The sequence below is a fragment of the Tamandua tetradactyla genome, chromosome 9 (genome assembly GCF_023851605.1).
Source record: "Tamandua tetradactyla isolate mTamTet1 chromosome 9, mTamTet1.pri, whole genome shotgun sequence".
Lineage (NCBI taxonomy): Eukaryota > Metazoa > Chordata > Mammalia > Pilosa > Myrmecophagidae > Tamandua > Tamandua tetradactyla.
Window position 1 is genome coordinate 12,901,779 of NC_135335.1, and position 7,311 is coordinate 12,909,089.

The 7,311-nt window shown below is 41.1% G+C and overlaps 1 pseudogene; it reads right to left on the bottom strand.

The window, feature by feature from the left end:
- Positions 1-489: 489 nt before the first annotated feature.
- Positions 490-5,734, bottom strand: LOC143645529 (tyrosine-protein kinase Yes pseudogene; annotated as a pseudogene).
- Positions 5,735-7,311: the final 1,577 nt, after the last annotated feature.

The following is a 7,311-nucleotide window of genomic DNA, read 5'->3' on the forward strand; positions in this document are numbered from 1 at the left end:
TTACATCCCAAGTTTTGCCTATAATGATAAATAATTTTCCCTTAATTCTGAGTTTCGGAGAAAAGAAGAAAGGAGAGGATTTATAAACAGTAGGCTGCTGCTCTTCATTGTCATGCTGTCACCCACACTTTTTTGTTTGTTTGGCGTGGGCAGGCACCGGGACTCGAACCCAGGTCTCCAGCATGGCAGGCAAGAACTCTGCCAGCTGAGCCACCATGGCCCACCCTATCACCCCCACTTTCATCAACATCTTGGCTATACTTTCTTTGGACCCTGAAGTAAGTTGGAAAATTCATCATTGGTACTTTAGAGTTGAACACTTGGGGGAAAAGAAGTGGCCTTGTGCCACCATGTCTGGAATCCCAGTTTACCATTTAAAATGCGCAGAGTGAAGATTTTCTTCTTTTGATTCCTGTACATAGTGAGGAATTCTACATAAGTTCTTTATACTTTGGCAGATTTGTGTGCATATAAAATAAGCTAATTGACTTACACATTTTCTCCTGGCTGGTACTGTGGCTGTGCAGCGGTGACGTAGTCTTCCAAGAAGGACTGAATATATTCCAATGTTGGTTATTCATCAGGGTCCTTTTTCCTGCAAAGGTTCATCAATTCATGTAGGGATTCTAGACAATCCTGAGGGCAAGCCATCCTGTATATCCTCACTCCACCTGTTCCCGCACTTTGGATTTAACATGCCTGGATATGGTACTCTGCTCTTTATTACCAGTTCCGCCTGTAGAATTCCAAACGACCACATACGGACTTTATTATACATCCACCATGCAGTGCAGCCTCAGGAGCTGTCCATCTGATTGGAAATTTTGCACCTTGTCTTGCAGTATATTCATTGTCTTCTATTAACCTTGCGAAACTCAAATCTGCTATTTTGCACACAAGGTTTCCTCCTGCAATAGTAGCAGCCCGAGGGTCACGGTGAATATAGTTCATTCTTTCAGTATATGCCATGCCATCAGCAGTCTGAGCTGCCATATCAACCAGCTGTGGGAGCTTCAAATACTTTCTATCTCCCTCCTTAAGGAAATCTAGTAAACTCCCTTTTGACATAAATCCAGTGGCAAGATAAATTGGCTCTTCAGAAACAACAGCATATAGTGGAACAAGTTTATCCTGTCTTAATTTCTTCATGATCTGAGCCTCGTGAGGAAAAGCTTCTGGCATCATTGTACCCGGTTTTAGTGTTTTAATGGTTCCATTGTGCTCCCATCCGTACGTCACCAAAACATCCTTGTTCTGGTTTAAACCTCTGGTCACAAAGATTCTCAAGGGATTCCCCAAGCAGCTTTTGCTAGACCTTGGGTCTAGGATTTCACAGTCGGACACACAATTGTCAGCTTATGGCATAAACCATCAGCACGCTCTGTGTAGTGTTTCACCAAATCCTGCAGAGTATCAAATTGTGCTCTGGCTGTGATGGAGTGTCCACCATTGCCAAGTGTCCTAATTCTGTAGTGTTTCACATTGTCACCTCTTACCTCATCCCAATCACAAACAGAGAAGGAATAAGCACTTTTAGTAGTGTCGCTCTCTGTTACCAAGAAAATACCTCGATGATTCCCAGGATTCGGACGTAATCTTTCAGCATCTTTTCTCCCCATTTTGCCAAAATGCCATCCTTCTGCCTGAATGGAATCTGCCGGTGCTGCATAATTGCTGGGGACATAACCAATCTTTCCTGGAACAATTGTTCCTGCTTCTCACCAGTTTCCTTCCGTATTGTTAATTATTTGAAATCCTTCACCTTTTTTAAATGAAAGGTCCTCTGTGGCTCTCGCTTCATAATCATATAAAACCACTAATGTGTAACAACACCTGTTAAACCAGTAGCATATGAACTGGGTCAATTTTTATCTACTAGCTCTCATGTCAATGAAAACAAGAAAGTAGTTACATACTTGATGACTAATTGAGGACCCTTTAGGCTAAAGGACTTGTAAGAATTTGAGAATTCGAGAGTTTTGCCACGCAAAGGAGGACTCCAAGAGACGTTCTCTCATGCAACACACAAGGGGTTTATTTTCCACACATGTGTGGGGCTCACTGAACACGCAGGAACAGAGAGCCCCGAGTCTGAGTTTGCAAAAGCTTTTTAAGGGGTAAGATGAGGGGGGTGGGTGTTGAGCATGGGTCACAGGTGCTATTTTGCAAAAAAGCAGATAAGAACAGTTTTACAACAAGCGTTTTTTAACAGTTTTACAACAAGTAATCTTGGCGCCAGGATTGTTTATCTTCAGCCTGATGGGGCCCATAATTCTTTTCTTTATAATTCTCAACTCACACCAAATGCATAGCCGTGAATATAAAATGACACAAATGCTTTTGCTGGATATTTCAGAAGCTAAAATATATGTAAATAGCTAAATTAAGCAGGAAAAATTAGCTACTGTTAAGCTTTATAAAATTCCCTTTTACAGACTCATATTTTCAAAGATTCCAAATTGTCTATACTTAGGCCCTTGTTTCTATTACTTTCGAAATAGCCTCTAGTTTAAAGGCTGACTGAGTAGTTTTACCATCAGATCTCTCATCTCACTATTGTGCCACCTTACATCAGTTTATTAGCACCATAAATTCTTTTCTAAATCACTTCTATGTGTTTCCACTTAACAATAATAATAATAAAAACAACAACAAAACTCTCATTGAGCACTCCCCCATGTCAGGCACATGGTAATGTACTTCATAGGCATTGCCATTTAACCCTTGCAGTGCCTTATGTAGTGGGTACTATTACCCTCATTTTGCAGATGAGGACATGAAGTCTCAAAGAGATTAGCCAATGTGCTCAGGACCCTGGGCCTGGGAAGCAGCAGGGATTTGACCTGTGAGCTCATCTGATTCCAAAGCCCTTATATGTTGCCTCAAACTCACAGTTTGACCCCAAAGACCCTGAAAAGAGCTCTCTACTCTTAAATCCCACACCTTGTGGCCTAACATTTGTACATAGAAGATGCCCATTAAATACCTGCTAACCAAAACGGGCATCTGTTTATTTTAGAGATTTTATGTCTCCAAATGGGAAAGTTGCTCTAAACTACTAGATCACTTACTTGAGAATTTTCAGGAACGTTACTTGAAGCTATGGTGGATTTGAACATTTAAAAAGTCTTGGGAATGAGCAGAAGGAGATTAGGAGAGTATTTTTTATCTGAGAAACTCTTTATTGCAGAGAAACCAAGAAGCTGTGGGTGAACTATGTACAGGAGAGACAGCAAAGGATATGACACTTCAGATCCCTTCAACTTCCAAAGATGAAACTTTGTGCAATTTTGCAAATGAAATGACCTCCACGTTCCAGGCTCCAGAATTTATTTCCTATTTGGACCTGACATATCTGGGTTCTCTCTCTGTGGCTAATGTGGCTTCTCGACACCTTTTTACAGACTTGACAGAGGAACTGGCTTTTCAAACGGTTGGATCTTAAAATTCCAGCAGTGAGATATTCCTCACAAATAGATTCAAAGGTAGGGACACTTGCCTTTTTTCTAACAAAGTCCAAAATACAAGTCATAGATCTTAGCACCCTGGAACTACCCATTCCACACACCCCTACCTCCACCTTATCATCTTGCTGTCATTACCTGGAGTTCATTTTACCTCTTCTAAAAGCACACAAAAATAAGATATTTTCATATTTTGTTTTTAGTTCATAGTCAAATTTACTAACATTTTTATCATGTCAGTATTCACCACTGGTCTTGATTCTCATGCCTTCTGTGTTGGTTTGAAATGATGTATGTCCCCCAGAAAAGCCATGTTTTAATCAAAATCCCATTTTCATAAAGGTAGAATAATCCCTATTCAATGCTCTATGTTTGAAACCGTAATCAGATCATCTCCCTGCATGATGTGATTTAGTCAAGAGTGGTTGTTAAGCTGGATTAGGTGATGACATGTCTCCACCCATTTGGGTGGGTCTTGATTGGTTTATTGGAGTCCTATAGAAGAGGAAATTTTGGAGAATGGGAGACTCAGAGAGAGCAGAGAAGAATGACATAGCCACGAGAAGCAGAGAGTCCACAAGCCAGCGACCTTTGGAGTTGAAGAAGGAAAATGCCTCCTGGGGAGCTTCATGAAACAAGAAGCCAGGAGAGAAAGCTAGCAGATGATGCCTTGTTCGCCATGGGCCCTTCCAGCTGAGAGAGAAACCGTGACTGTTCACTATGTGCCTTCTCAGATGCGAGAGGGACCCTGAACTTCATCAGCCTTCTTGAACCAAGGTATCTTTCCCTGGATACCTTTGATTGGACACTTCTATAGACTTGTTGTAATTGGGACATTATCTTGGCCTTAGAACTGTAAACTAGCAACTCATTAAATTCCCCTTTTTAAAAGCCATTCCATTTCTGGTATATTGCATTCCAGCAGCTAGCAAACTAGAACACCTTTCTTCTAGATTCACTATTTTTCTTCTTGCCAGGTGCATCTGCTAGTACTAGTAGCTTCTTTTAATGAGTGATAAACTCTTAGTCTTTATAAATTGGAAAGTATCTTCCTTTTGTCCTCACTTTTAACTGGGTTAGAAAGTCTAGGTTGATGCTTCTTTTCTCTATTATTCCATTGTGTTCCGGGGCTGATGGTGTTCGCTGTCAGACTAATTGTCATTCCTTTGTAAGTAGTTATTTTTTCTAGTGTGTTTTAATTTTGTCTATTCCTGAGATTCTGCACTTTCTCGGATGGATTTATTTTTACTTATCTGCTTTGTATTCAAAGTGCAAAGTTAATCCTTTTATATCAGGAGTGTCTTTCTTAAGTTCTGGAAAAATAGCAGCTCTTACTTCTACAAACTTTGCTTTCCATCCAATTACTTCATCCTCCCCTTCTGGAATTTCTATTTTTCATGGTTAAGTTTCTCTTTGTTTAATGCTTTTAACTGTTGTTTCTTTCTTTATAAAAAAAAATCTCTTTCTATTTTTGTGCTACATTTTGGGTTTTTCAGAACTGATTTTCAGTTCTCTAATTTGCTTTTTGACTAAATCGAGCTTACTTCATTTTTCATTTTAATAACTCTACTTTTCATTTCTAGCATTTCCTCTGGCCCCCTCTCCTTGCTTCATTTTGACCTGTTTAGAACTCTTTGTTCTTTTCTTAAGGAAGTTATTCATTCATTTATCTCTTTGGGCAAAGTAAACATACTTACTTGGAGACTTTGCCAGATGATTTTATTAGATTAATTCCATTGGGGATAAACTCATATTCTGATGATTGATTTTGTTGGCTGCCCTGGCATCATTACATTTTTTTCAAGGTTTTATAATTTGGGCTTATGGACTTGAATGAGAGTTATTCTTCCTCATCCATCTCTTTCTTCCTCTGTGCTCATGCTTCTTGGTTGCGTGTTTTTGCCTCTGCCTCCATTCCATTCTCAAGGTCTCTAGTCCAGAACCAGCTCTCATGATGACAATGGGGCACTGCTGCTTCAACAGGATAAGCCAACAGAGCATCCTGGTACACTCCAGGGGCTGCAGAACTAAGCCTGGTCCTTCTGCTTCTCTAGACCTCCAGCTTCCTTCTGCAGCTTTCAACTGCAATTAATTTCAGCCTCTGGCTTGGCCTGGCCCAACCCATAGATTGACGCCAGGAGGCAGTCTCTCTGGAGATTTCAGTTCCCTTCACCACCCGGGAATGAAACTCTGGACTGCCCCTGCCCTTCTAGACCTGAAACTCTACAGCCCACTTACCATCGTGCATTTCCATTCTGACTCTGGTCCATGGTCCTAGGCCATCTGTGTGATGGAATATTTAGTGCTAACTGTGGGCAAATTCAAGACACAGCAAGGTGGAAGCTACAATGCTTTTTATGACCCACCCTCAGAAGTCACACACCATCACAGTCGTGTACACAGCCCTGTTAATTGTGGGAAGGAACCACACAAAGGTGTGAAAAACAAGGGGCCAGAAGCATCAGGGGCCCTCTTAGAGGTTGCCTACCAAACCAAGGAGAATGCTTTGTTCTCAACCACATCTTTCCCATCACATAGATTCCTAGAGATTCCGGGCAGTAAAGAAGTCACAAGGTCAATTAGCCCTAACATCTAGCCCATATTGATCACTTCCTTAAAATCTTGGCTGACAATTTGAAACTGAGAGACCCAAAGCTTTGGCTCATTTACATTAGCATCTCCAAATCCCAAAAAGATGACTGTTTCGAGAGCAGGAACTTCCTTATTCTTCTGAAACTCTTGGAACATCTTGGCACATAGCAAAGAATGGATGCATTTTTGTTAAGTTGGTAAGTTCCCAGTTGTCGATTGACATTTGAAGATTAACTCATTGGCAAATTTTCAGCCTCCTTTTATCTATCTTTTTTTTTTTTGGCATGGGCAGGCACTGGGAATTGAACTCAGGTCTTCACCATGGCAGGCCAAAATTCTGCCACTCAGCCACCATCACCTGCCCTTTTAACTGTTGCTTTCAGCCTCTTTTAATTAAAATGTTTCTGTGCATTTTGAAAGTCCAGGCTTACGGGATCGGCCAACTCCAGGATCCTAGAAGGCAATTGTGCAGTGAACCTCGCCCTTAAAGCCGAGGTTGAATTTAGCGTCCTAGTGGGAACCAGATGAGATCCAGAACCAAAAGTACCGCCAGTGCCCCAGACCAAGGGTGTTAGCGAGCTGAGGTACATTTGACAGAAGCGACACCTGTAAATGGAGGAGCAGAATGTGGAGTGCACAGATTTGGGGGATGATAACCCAATAGCACCATGCTGTGGCTTCAGGTGACATTCCTCATCTCTCAACCGGCACAGTCATGCTCGTGAGTTGTCGCAGATGTGAAGCAATCAGAACTCTCCTGCAGTACCAGCAGGACCATGCATAGTTGGAATCATTTTTGGAGAGCGCTTTGGTAATATCCAATATAGGTAAAGACGCATACAATACGCACCCCAGCAATTCGACTCTTGATACGTACTTTAGAGCAGTGATGCTCCACCCTGCGGGAGTTTTGGGGTTTTTTTGATGGTCTGTTTGTTCTAAATCTGATGTCTCAGTTCCACCCTGCAAGATTTAGAATTTTTTGGTTCTGGGATGTGGCCCAGACATCAATATTTTTTTTGGGGGGGGAGGGGGATGGGAAAGGTAAAATTTTTAATGAATGCATATGATACAAATTTTGAGTTAGACGTAAGAATTGTTAAAATAATATGAAACCAATGCAAATGTTCCAAAAAATGATCATGATGATGAATATGCAACTATGTGATGACACCGCTAATCACTAATTATATATGTAGAATGGAATGATCAAAAGTTAAGAATGTTTGCATTTGTTTGGTGTTTTTTGGTACCA